The following is a 13869-nucleotide window of genomic DNA, read 5'->3' on the forward strand; positions in this document are numbered from 1 at the left end:
ACACAGTATATGTTAATATTTTGACGGTATCTTCTGGTAATGCTCTATCTTGTTCAAGGCTACAACGAGTATTCGATTATTAATTTATTACTAAACTAGTTGTCGGAGTGTTTTTTTTTCAATAATTAAAACAAGTTCTCTCATTTTTCAGCTTCTGAAATGTGAATATTTTCTGGTTTCTTTGTTAACATTTTTCAACAGTTTCTGACATTTTATGGCCCAAACAAGTATGCGATTAATGGAGAAAATAACCAACAGATTAATACATTATGAAAATGATTGTTAGTTGTACCCCTAATCTTGTTATTACACATTTTTTACACACATTGTTCAAACCTATCTTCTCTTACACTTTGTATTTTAATCCAGGTAAAATAAACAAATAAGCAAACAAATAGATACCACAGCAGATAAAATCTGATTTTACTGAGGATATAAACTTCATTGGGTTGTCGTTCTGTGGTTTGCAAGTATATAACTTAGTCACTGCATCTTTATTCATCGGATTAACCTGTCTTTTTTTAGTGTGGGAACCACTTAATGTTAGTATGCAACGTCTCAAAATTAGGGCCTCTTTAATAGCACAACACTTGTATGTTTTGGGAATGCTGCAGGTAAACTACAGGCATTTTGGTGCAGACATGAGAGGCTCAACCATATGCTCCAAGCTGTGCTCAGCTGCCAGGAGAAACCCCAGCACCTGTTTCTCTCAGCTGTCCAGTCTGTTTGTCGGCCTGCGTTTGTTTATGACGAGAACTTTGCCCAGTGGACGACATGGAATACATTTTCTTTTAGGGGTTACCTATCAAACATGTACTGATGAATATTTGCATGGAAGGTTCGTTATGACTTTCCCCCTCCTGTTAAAGTAAGATAGTCACACACTGCTCTGTTTTGCCGTTGCAGGGCAACATGGGAAGGAAGTGAAGTTTGCCGCTTTGGGAACAATTGAAAGCCACCAGTGAAAGTTAATTACGTCAGAAACTGTAAGTGATTCTTCTCTTTGTTTGAACTTAAACAGCTTTTTTGAAAATTCCTTTGCTTTTTTTTGTTGTTGTCCAAATTAAAGCGTACACTGTACGATATAGGGCTGGGCAATATCATGTAATAAAATTATTACGATAAAATATCAGTTAATCAATTTTGAAATTGATGTTTCTTGCATTTGTTATCCAAACAACGTCAATGTTGGCACTGTAGACCCTGGTGCCCTTAGTAAGTCACCTGCCACGTTTGAAGCTTGTCAAGTGACGCATTTGACAGTTATGCGAGTAACTTACAGACAGATGTTACTCGCATCTATAGAAAGATTAGAGAGTGTTTTCCCCCTGCCCTCCTCTATATGGAGCTACACATTTATACCTCTTTTCCAAAACATAAACTAGAATAGTATTTGCAGTCTATAAATCAAAATTTTAATTGTAAATGAACTGGCTGCATCATTGTTATCAGTGATGCATATATATGGTTTGTCCACAAACAAAAAATAATGACTTTGTTTGTTATACGGAGCAATAGAATGCAGATATTATTCACATTTATGAAGTTGAAAAGTCAGAAAACTTGTTTTAATCATTAAAAAAACACGATCACAATCCAATTTAAATAATTCAGTACTTGATTAATAAATGATCAATTGAATAATCATTGCAGCCCATTGCTCAATACCACTATTTTGTGTCCAGTGTATCGATATCAGTACTTTGAGTTTTCAGGTATCAGATCCAGTCATTTCCAGTATCGGAGTCGATCAAAGATGAGGTGTAGTGTAGTAACTGTTCCAGGGAAATCTAATGGAAGTAGACTCTTGAACACTATGACCTCTTGAACAGCGGTACAGTAGGGGTGTTATTTATATATTTACCTGAAGACAGTGTGACATGAGACTCATATATCCCCATATGTCTTATACTCGTAGCAGTAATTTGGGGATTTTGTTTTTGTGTATATATTGATGACGACTTCTGTGGTTTGATTAATCAGACTTGTTGTGGTTGCATGTGTGGCTAGGGACTGGCTCACAGCTCGGCACAATACTTTATTTTCTAGTCACTGTGGCGCCTGATCATATTATCAGTTTGAATATATGAAACTAATTTGTGTTCTGCTACTGGAAACTGTAAAAACCTTCACTTGCCTTTTTTTTTTTTTGCACAAAGTTTTTTAAAATCCGTCTCAAACTGGATGCTTGGAGCTTCAAAATAAACACTTCCATAATCTGGCTATAGGTTAAATCATTGCTACGGTTAAGAATTAGAGGAGCAGAATTCAGATTTACGAATATGAAAATGTCACTTACTACTCCTTAAACCCCGTTGAGTGTAGTAGACGGTGTAATGTGAAATAAGGTTGCAGGAGTAGATCTTTTAAGGGCCTCATGCTTGACTTTTTGGCTGTTTTCAGTTGGCAGCCTAATAAGAAACATAACATGGCAGGGCCTGCTCTTCCATCATCATTGCTGGGTGCAAAGTTGGTGCGCTTTGATCATGTCTTCTGGGCGCATCACTCCAGCTTAGCCTGCTGCTCGCTGTGTGATAAGCCATCAGAGCACTCAGATCTGAGTCGGCAGCTCCACGGGCTTGAGAAGAGACAGGAGAGAGGAATGGAGACGAGGAGAGAGCAGCAATGCAAATTTTGTTGACAGACCGTTACTGTAGCTGTTCTCTTTGCCTTTGAATTCAACAATGTTATGTTTCATTTACAAGTCCTTCTTTGTCGGACCAGCATTTACCCCATGTTTTTAATATTGCACTGTTGGAAATTAAATCACCTTCAATTAGAGACGTCCAAAACATAATGATTGGTTATAAATAAGAGATACAAATACATTGATACACATATTAATCTAAGGGTTAGATTAATATGCCGTATTAATCTAACCCTTTAATGTTATGAATTGGTTTAATGAAGCTGCTATGTTTTTGCGTCCTCACTGCGTCACTTCAAATTCTCATAAGAGGCTCTTGCAAGACTTCACTGTGTTTGAGAGACTTAATGTTTAATCGATGTGTTACTGCTGTGTTACCTTGCTCCTCAAGTTCAAATAAACAATCTGAAGCACTTAAAACTGTAGTGCATATATTTTAAAGGTGACATTGAATGCTTGTATCGCACATATATGTTAGTTATGGAGGTCTACTTACATATATTAACTTGTTTTCATGGTTAAAAACCTCCTAGTCGCTGCAAACAAGCCTATCAAAATATTGCCTCATTGACGCTCTCGTCAGCCGCCCTGCTTCAGACCAAAATCACACCCCCAGAACGTGGACTGTGTTGTGATTGGCCAGCCAACGAGAGCTTTCCTACTGTCCTGTGATTGGCCAGGTACCTGGAAGTGACGTAATTGGTAGGCCAGCTCTCAGATACACAGCTCCCCCTCTGGCACGGTGGATGCTCTGCATCTCAGCAGCTACAATGAGAGTAGTTCTTATTCTTCTTCTGCAGTTGAAAGTACGCAACCGTGCCCGGACTAATGCCCGCACCAGGAGCTGAACTGTTTGTTCTGAAACTTTAGGGTTTCATAAACGAGGTAATGACGCATTTATTTATTTAAAATATCTATTTATTTAAAATAGGGACCAGGCATATTACTAGACATTTGCATGTAAATATACAAGCAATGTAAATAACAAAGACAACAACAAATAAGACGGGAGACAAAACATATGAACACTGACTGCAGTAAAGACAGGGACAGGGTCACACCTCACAAAGACATTTTTGGACCAAATCACACATAATAAATATAAAAAACATGTTACTTATGACAAGCCAGAATAGTGACAGTGCCAAAGTGCTTAGCATAAAATAACAACAACACCACCCAACAACCCAATAAAAGATTGGTAGTTCTGTTTTTTTCTAAAATATCTACATCAAATCATATTGTATACAATCAAACCAATAAATAATAATAAAAAAAACATGTTACTTTAATCGTTTTGTAGCCCCTGTATCGCAACATGTATGGAATCACCCTCTGAGGGAGAGATGCACACCCCAAATGACCTGAATTAATTATTTTACATACTGTTGTGTTCTCCTCCTGACTGCATTTAACAGATACACAAGTTCACTTTGAAGCTGAACATTCAGTTTTCCTCCTAGTCTGCACATGCTCCTAATTGACGGGTTGTTGCTTGTTTATTTGATATATATTTACCAGCTGGGTGGTAATTGGGATGCAGTAATTACCCAAGATGCAGTGCAGCACTTTAGCGGAGGTGCTAAGGCACTGATGAGTCTGGAGCACAGATGAAAGTATGCAGGTTACTGTTATCATCCTAGTTGGCTGTTTAAACACCTGACAGCAGAGAGTAGAGAAAGCTAATTGGGCCTGTGTCCCTCACACCGTCTCATTGTTTACTGTGATGATGTACAGCGTGAGATTCAAACGTGCCATACTTTCATCTCTGTGCTCTTTTTTTATACAGTTGTTGGCAGTAAACCTGAGCAGTTAATAGCGACATTAAAAAGGCCAGTGGAGGTAAGGGCCTCGTGGATTTGGAGTCCCTCCTGATGATGTAGTTCCGTCGCTGATAATGGCCTTGTTAACTGAGATTCATTACCTCTTCAGTCAGATTCCCCTGGTTATTGAGGAAGAGAGTTCTCAACCTAGTGAGTTTGCCACAGTGACGTCACACATGATGTGGTTTTGTGAGCTATTCGTGGAAGGTGGTGATGGTATCTTCCCTGACTCCTGATGATTCAGTTGACCTGAGACTGGGTTCGGTGTGGGAGGTATTTGACTTCGGTTGCTACCAAGTTCCACTTTCACACCAACTCTCTCTCTCTCTCTCTCTCTCTCTCTCTCTCAGACACTTTCTCTTGCTCCTCTCTTCACTCCCTGGAACGTACACAGATGCACACCTTGTTTGTGTGCAGACGGCTGTTGTTTGATAGCCGGCTCTCCCAGTAGATCTTCAGACGTTGTTGTTGTTGTTTGCCTGCGTTGGTTGCAGTGTGTGACTTGCATTTGCCCAGGCTCCTTGGAGGGAGTTTGTTTTTGTTCTCACTGTTGTAAACAGGGTGGGGCTCCATTCCCAAACCACTTGGTTGGAGATAGTTATTTTCACAGGAGTTCTTTTTTATTTTTTTGTTTGTTTATCATTTAAGAGATTAGCCTTGGATGGAATCATGTGTTTGAGCAGATAACATTTTACTGCATTTGCTGATGAGATAAACACTTTTGTTTTTGTGATCGGGGAAGACGTCCGCTCTGCCTTTTTGCTGCTGATATTTCTAACTTTGTTAGCGTTGGCTGATAATTCACTGATATTCTTGTCCTTCCTTGTGATTAAACTGAGCCAAAATCATCATTTCAATTCAGACTTATAAAATGTTTCACATTGTAATATCTTCCTTAAAAAATACGGAAAAAAAAAATAAAAAACACCTAACACATTCATCAGGTACATGTTTAATATTTTACAGTTTATTTTGTGTTCATTTTACGAATATTTTCATTCATTATTTCATTCATTACAATATTATGTTTTCTCCAGGTAAGAGTACATAATTATTTTAGACTCTGTGCATGTTAGCTAACTTTTTTTCTTCTCATTTATGTGATTTTGAATCAGTTTTATCAATTTAACTTTTATTTTCAAAAATAAAAATAGATAATGGCAGATAAATTACTTCATGTCCGGTTCCAGGTTCCAAACATACACTATATGGACAAAAGTATTTGGGCGTCTGACCATTACACCAACAGGTACTGTAATGACATATTCAAATACATATACAGTCCTTTAATATGGAGTTGGTTCCTCTTTTGCAGCTATAACGGCTTCCACACTTCTTGGAAGACTTTCCTCAAGATTTGGAAAAGGCTCTATGGGAATTTGTGTCCATTCATTCTGTAGAGCATTAATGAGATCAGACACTGATGTTGGTCGAGAAGGCCAGGCTCGCAATCTCTGTTCCAGTTCATCCCAAAGGTGCTTGATGGGGTTGAGGTCACGGCTCTGTGTGGACCAGTCAACTTCCTCCACTCCAAACTCTTGTCTTTATAGTCATTGCTTTGTGCACTGGGGCACAGACATGTTGGAATGGAAAAGGGTCTTCCTCAACCTGTTGCCAGAAAATTGGAAGCATAGCATTGTCCATAATGTTTTGGTATGCTTGAAGCACCTGAATTCAATACTTAACAGGTGTGGCCAAATACTTTTTTCCACATACTGTAATTTGTTGTTGTGAGTTCCTTGTTAGGAATGGACTGGGCAAATAAGCATCTGTTTCTAGCTTACCTGCTTACCACTCAGCAGTTAGATCACTGTAAAGAACACTGCCAGGTTTTTTTTTCTTAAAGTTTGGTTGTATGAGGTACTAACACAGTCAAAGCTCACATCGCTGTGTATTACCATTGCCATTGTTGTGAACCAGCCCAAGACATGGATGCTTGCCTTCATAGAAAATATGGCTGGCAGTGGGGAGACGATGAAAAACAGTTTTTTAGCCACTTAACAAAAAGACTCGGCTAATAAAATCCACCGCAACCATATCTCAAGATTTTACTCACTGCTTTATAGCACTGTTGGACAGCCTTTTCCAGCTGGAAAATGGAGTTTCTAAACCACTTACTCTCCCTGAACAAAGTCCACAGAGAAAATTGTGTTTTCTTTTTTTTTTTCCCCATGCATGGATACAGGAGCTGTTGGTCTACTAGTGCCTTGTTTGATAAGGTTGTGTTATTTAAGTAAATTTGAATGAGGTATTTCAAACATGAAACTCACAAAATAACAGATATGATCTTGCAGGTGGAGGCAACAGTGGATCAACTCCTTTGTGTGGTGAAATTTGTGATTTTCATGATGGACTTTTGTGGGAAAAAACCCCCCAAAAAACTTCAGCTTCCAGTCAGATATTGAGATATTGTACAACAGTGAGTTCCGACCAGTTGCGAGCAAGTGATTTAATTGGACGAGAGTCATTGCATGAGTGCTGGTATTGAATAAAAATTTTTTTTTCCAGAAATAATATTTGAATTCATTTGTGAATAGGAGAGGAGGAAGGAGCAGGATACTTTCGTGCAAACCTTCAGATGTGCAAGGGAGGTCATGGCAGTGAGTGGGCGCAGGCGCAATACTAAATAAAAGCATAAACTGCTGTTGCTTCTAATTTCTAACTATGGAATAGTGTCCGTAGAACTGTTGTATAAAAGCAATGTCACACTCGACGCTGTGCTGTTGTACTGAATATCTGCATACGCGACTGCATCACAGCCATGCTGATATCCGGGACAACAGCACAAGACTTACGCAGGTGTAGATGATGGCTAAAGCTGTTTTTTATTGTGTCCTCCCTGGCAGGTTTTCAGTGAGGGTGAGCATCTGTGTTTCAGGCTGGTCAGGCTTGACCAAATGTCACTACCTCGTATAACCATCCATGCATCCATTTTCTACCGCTTTATCCTCCACATGAGGGTCTCGGAGGTGCTTGCCAACCTCAGCTGACATAGGGCGATAGGTGGGGTACACCCTGGACATATTGCCAGTCTATCACAGGGCCATATATAGAGACAAACAAGCATCTACTCACACTCTCACACTTATCGTCAATTTTGAGTGTCCAATTTACCTAATCCCCATATTGCATGTTTTTGGACTGTGAGAGGAAGCCGGAGAACCCGGAGAAAACCCACACACACACGGGGAGAACATGCAAACATGCAGAAAGGCATTTCATACAACCACACACATCAAAAAACTTTACAATTGATAATATTTTGAGTCAGAAAATGTGGTGTTTATGCGCTATGTGCTACGTTAAGATCCACACAAAGATCCTTGTCAGGTGCGATGTATCTGTGGCTTTCACTCAGCATCAGAGGCTGCGGATGTACGTAAAGTCCCTTTTTGACGGAAGGTGACAGCCACTGTGGCTGTTGCTGATCCTGCTATGGTCTCACCAGAAACACACAGCAGCCTGCACAGCAGTCAGCTGTGCAACGTGCTGCGAGCTGCAACTTTCAATTGGTCAGCAGCAGAAATCAGGGAAGATGGGCGCTGCTGTGTGAAAGGGGGAAATGTATCCCGCTGCTGTGCCACTACTCCAAAGTTATGTGAGGATCTCACTGCAGTGAATACCGAGGCAGAACGTGGCTGCATGTGCTTTGTTCATACAGTTTTCACATAAGTTCTAAAATATTGATATTGTTCAGTCATATTCAGTTCTACAGGATCATATAAGATTAAATATTTTTTGAATTTTTGCAGCATTTCAAAGTGCTGGGCAATATGGCCAAAAATATCAATAATGATCCCAATAAATGTCAAAGTGCAGTTTTTAGCCTTTTCATGGAGAGAAAACTTCAAACAGAGAAACATTTTTTAACGTGTTATATCACAACAAATTTTTGCATAATACAGAAACATTATGTCAATATATTAAATTATTTAAGAAGTTACTGCAATAATCATTGTTGTCCTACTCGTGGTGTACAAGGCACCAATAGTTTTTGTCTCGAGGAGTGCAAGGCGCAGAAAATAAGATTAGGTGTTATTATGTTAATCAGATTATATTCAGGTCTCATTTGCCTCCGTTTTGCACAATTCGAAGCTCATTTTCACTTGTAATTGCATTCAGTAATCCCAGATACTTAATGTTGAGTGTATATACTTAACCATATATTTAACAGGACAATCAAACACACACAAACGAAACCAATCCATTTTAGATGCACGATTTGTCACATTCAAATTGTTTTGTCAATTCACCTTAAGTGCAGTTTGAATAATAGCACAAGGAAGTATTCTCCTGTTTCATAACACTGATGTTCTCTTTGTCCCGACGGTGAACACACACACACGCACATGTAGAGACAGACAGTGGCGGCAACACACAATAGCATACTTGCAAAATGTGACCTGTCAAAAACAAAATGAGTGTTTACCGCGCTGAGAGGAAAAGCCAGCGGCAAGAAGTTGATGTTGTAATATTGGATGGTGAACCTGAGCAGTCCATTGTTCAGCTTTAAAGCAAAAAAAAAAGCACAAACACATACTTGTAAGCTCTTGAATATTTGTCTCATAAACCCGCATCTATTTGCACATATGCACTTCATCTGAATGGCTCAATGCTGAATTAGCTCCACGTCCCTGATCCTGCTCAGATTTATGAATTAGAACTGGAAACTTTGTCTCATGTTGTTGTGGCTGTACGAGATATTTACGTGAGCGACGGCTCGTCTAAAAACAGACCCAAGATAAAGACGGAGAGCGCGAGAGAGCAGAACGAGTAAATGAGTGGGTGAGCAAGAGAAAGAAACATATCTGAAAGTGAAACTTTATGTACTGTAGTACTTTGTTCCACGTAAGAGCGAAAAAGCACGAGAAAACGTCTGACACGGGATGAAATGGTATGGTATGGTATGGCGTGGTATGGAATAAATCTGATGATCAGTTGAACTCGAGGTTAAAGCAGCGCGGGGGAGGGTTGGGTTAAGGTGCGAAGTTATTGTTTGTATGTCTGTCAAGTTCTGTGATCGTCGGAATTTGGATTTGAATGACGTGACTGAACGTTGGTCTTAAATAAGCAATATTAACAAGCAGTGAATGAGTTCAACTCACTTAACGTGTGTATGTGACGCTCAAGCGTGTCTTGAATAAACCTGATGTTATAGCCCCTTTTCACAGCAGCTACTTTTTTGACATGAAATAGTAGAACAAAAAGGTTTTTAACAATAATTAGGATTCCACTCCAGTTTAAAGAGAGCCAGGGCCGTGCTATTGTTCAAGTGTAAAGGTAGCTCACTCTAAATACTTGACATTTACCCGTAGATACTGTATTCTTTTGTGAAAAATGTGAAAACTGCACACATATAATTACACTGTACGGTCATTATAGCATTACCTGAAACAATAAAAATATTGTTGACCTCAGGTTTTTGCCAAAAAGCATCATTGCTACTATCGAGAAAAATCAATGCCTGATTCTTCCAAGAGAAAATGGAAGGAATGCTACAGAAAGAGATGATTTATATTTTTTGGGATGGAGGCGAGCTGTCTGTATTTTTTCCCTGTTTTTGTTGCTTTTCAGTGTAGGAAGTTGCTGCAAATGTTAGAACAGCAACCTCTCCACCAGAGGAACGCGTACACACAGCTGCTTATAGAACAGCCAATAGGAGTCCCCTCTTTTTCTGAGCAGCACTGTGGCTGGTCAAAGTCTCTTGTTATAGACCAGATTTCTCCAAGGCAGGGAAAAGAGTCCAGAGGAAGTGCGAAATGGCTAAAATCAGTTGTTTCTCTTGTGCACACTTGCAGCCATGTTTTCAGTGACTGCAAGTGTCTGTGTCTCAACCTGGTTGCATGCAGCATAGTAGCTCAGCACAGCACAACACTATCTGGAGTTTGATGTCAAAGAAAGAAAGCTCGCACAAGACCACATTCTGACAGAGGCGATGCTGCTGTAAGGAATGGTTTTGTGGCTAAGAAGCTGAAACCTGATTCAGAAAGGAGGGAGTGTGAAGGAGTGTTTTTTTTGGTAAACACTATGCATTTTCCTCCTGCAAAAACAAACGCTCGCTATGACATTTCAATATGCTGTAAGTTTGCAAACTTCCTTGAGGCATTTGTTGAGAAGTTCTAGGACCCAAAATTGAAACAAAAGTGTCTGAACATATTTGTTCAGCTGTTTTTTTTGTTCAACCAGACAATTGTTAGGCAACTTGCATCGTGGTAGAATGTTGTAGTTCTTTTTGTGGCATGGACCCAAAACCAGACATTCCACAGTGCCAGGTGATGCAGACCCTTTCAGGCTTTGAGAGAGAGCTGAAATTCACCCTGTTGTAAGTTGATATATGACAAAAAATAATATTGGAGACATTATTTGAAGGTTGAGATCTACATTGAGTCCAAACGCGCTGTGTGAATCTGACAGGTGACGTTATTTGATGCTACTGCATCGTGCACATCATGAGAGCTGCTTTTCATCGTGGCTCGCTCTTGTTGGCCACTTTCTATTTGCTGTTTACTAACTTTTGTTTGAAACTGACTACACCTGTTGTAAATGCTGTAAACACGGGGCGGTTTAAAGCAATCAGCGGTTCTTAGTTATTGGATATTTTTCTGAAAGCTTTTTCATGTTGTGTATGTGGAGTGTATAATGTACAAGCTTTTAATGTGCTGACCAATCAATTCCGCGCACCGAAAAACAACTTGCAGAGAGAAATGTGTAAATCAATCTTTTCATATCCCACCAGTGTGTGAGTGGAGTTGGACCAGGCTTTTGAGTGCATTTGTGTGTACTTTATACACTATTGTACGCAGTGATTGAAGGGCTAATTCAAAGAATTTTAATCACTCAGCCCAACCCTCTTGCAGTGTCATCTTTTTTCAAATGTCTCATAAAATGAATAGATGAGCGGTCTCTTTTTAGAGCATAATGGCCACATTAGAATAGGAGATGGATAATAGATGGAAACTCGGTATCCTTCATGCACTCTGTCTCTCTTTCTCTCCCTCTCTCTCGCTGTCTCTCTTAGGCGCTCTGATCTCTTTTATCTATAGCGCTGCTGTGTAAAAGACCTTGCAGGGCACAGTGAAGTGTTCAGTTGAACCTCACACAGACAGAGGAATGGAAACGCAGAGGTGACAACACTTTGCGCTGTAAATTGTAGACCAACTGGCGCAGGATTGATTGTTCCGGCTTAGCTAATGTGTAATTTCATGCCGCGGAACCGATAATAGGTTTGTTTTGTTTGCGTTTCGCCACCTCCATTGATTGTGATGCCACACCCTTGCAACCGATTCACGGTGACAGCTCTTTTTCCACCAAGTGAGATCATGCGATCGGAGACGGTGTGTTGTTGTTCTCATCGTCAGGGCCAACCACACAGTGACAGTCAGTATGTAAACAACAGCACAGACAATTTCTCATCGGCAGGCTGACAGTTTCTTATTGCCTAGCTGGTGATTCATCGGAGTATTGCTCTCTGTCTCTGTCTCTCTCTTTACTCTTCACTGTATTTATGGCAATTTCAACAATTTGCACTGCGATCTTTGTTCACCACGTGCACTGTGATATACTGTTAAATAATACCAAAGGCTATCCAAGGTCACTCACTTTTTTTGGACTCTGATCCACAAATAAGCAACAATATCCCTGATCATGTGAGCAGACTTGGAAAAACAACTGTTGCTGAGATGATGTCACCTGTCAGCAACAGGTAGAGTTCAAAGATAAGCTGTATTATAATATGTTGTAAATAACTGTGCATAATAGTGACAGATTGTAAGCTTACTCGACGGTTTCAAATGATTTCTAGTTTCTTTTTAATGTTGTATGGTCTTTTAAAGGATTATGTGCCATCTATCATTAACCACCCTGAATTGAAGGGTGGATCTAAAAAGTCATATGTCAAATGTGAATAGTCAGCGATGCTTTACAAAGGAGATAACACACTTACAATCATTTCCAGGTGTCTGTGTGTCACACCAATGAGAGAAGTGAACACGAGCATAGATTTATTTTATTTATTTGGTGCTAGACTTTTTCTGATTCCTTGCCTTTCTTAAGTGAACTTAAATTAAATGGAACATAAATATTGATTACTGCACGTTTGATACGTTAGTAAAGTAATTTACAACTGATCCTCAAGTACAAAACTGTTCAACGATAATTTTTGTTGTTAAACAATCTGCTACAAGTCCGTTAACTACAAATGTAGTGAGATGAAACATGTCATCCACCTTCTGTGTTGGTTCTGTACTGTAAAATAAAAAAGAGCTTGCATTAAATAGTGACAACAAAACAAATTTTATATACATACCTTGCTGGCTCCAGATAAAAAAGGGATGAAGGCGCCTTTTACCCGTTTCTGCCTCTTCAGATAGTATGTTTTTTTATTAGAGGCAAGTGAAGCATTTTCTTTCAAGGACACCTGGCAGCGAGGTTACAGGAAGCCGAGATTTTCTTTGCTTTCATGTTTGGGGAGTGAAACCTCAGATATTTTTCTGCTTCCTACACTTGTGCTAATGTAAATGATTTGCATGGAGTTGGTCCCTGCTGATTAAGGCTGTTTGGACTGTTCTTCTTTGGAACCGTGCCAATTGAATTTTCTGCCTTCTAACACGCTTGGAGAGTGGGGAATATGGTTCTCATTGCGCCCGAGGCTTGATCTCCTTTTTGCCTCCCCCCATCCTCTCACATCACACTCTGACAATTAGTGAGCTCGACCATCCCCAAATGACACACATAATTAAAGAGTTGGCATTATAATTACAATGTGTTTATTGTCTGTTTATGAGTTCTGTGCTGTGCATAATGCACTGGGAGATGTCTTTGGTGTAAATGGATTGAGGGCTGTTAATATACTCTGTGTTAAATGTGATTTCATGTGGTTAACATCTCGATACTTCCTTTATCAGCCCTTTGACAGTTGCTCTGTTTGTCGCACACAAAGCAAATTGGCTGACAGCAGAAACTGGCACCCGAAAAAAGGCAAATTATTTAGTCATGGGCTTTTAAAGCGTGCGGCAGTAAATGCATGTTAAGTAAATGATGCAATTTATTCCCCTTCTCCTCATTGCCAGGCTGGCTGCCATGGGACTTCTGCCAGCTTTAAATAAGTTGTACCCAGATGGTATTCACATGATGCCCACTTGGTTACAAACTGGTCCTGGGGAATAAAGCTGACTGCCACAACAACCAGTAGGTCAACCAGTGAGCCTGTTGCTTTTGCTCTCTGCATGTGCAAATGGTTTAATGTTGTATCACTTTGCTGAATTCTTTGGGAGCACTGTACCTCAGGGGTTGTAAATGAAATGGAAAAGACCCCATTAATGAGGAAGAACAGATATTGTCAGCAGGAGTCTGTTTTTTTCCCTCTCTCTGCTAATGTTGGGCTTCTTGCTTCTTTGGGAA

General features: G+C 39.7%; 1 long non-coding RNA gene across 3 annotated transcripts in view; it reads left to right on the forward strand.

Moving 5' to 3' along the window:
* Window positions 1-13869, forward strand: part of LOC122768502 — a 68874-nt gene that overhangs the window by 9154 nt on the left and 45851 nt on the right. For 2 of the 3 annotated variants that reach the window (XR_006360309.1, XR_006360310.1), the window contains exon 3: window positions 907-986. This is a non-coding gene — a long non-coding RNA (uncharacterized LOC122768502). Of the gene's footprint in view, window positions 1-906; window positions 987-13538; window positions 13657-13869 lie in introns of all 3 variants that reach the window. The other variant, XR_006360311.1, reaches the window with a different exon arrangement.

The sequence above is a fragment of the Solea senegalensis genome, linkage group LG4 (genome assembly GCF_019176455.1).
Source record: "Solea senegalensis isolate Sse05_10M linkage group LG4, IFAPA_SoseM_1, whole genome shotgun sequence".
Classification (NCBI taxonomy): domain Eukaryota; kingdom Metazoa; phylum Chordata; class Actinopteri; order Pleuronectiformes; family Soleidae; genus Solea; species Solea senegalensis.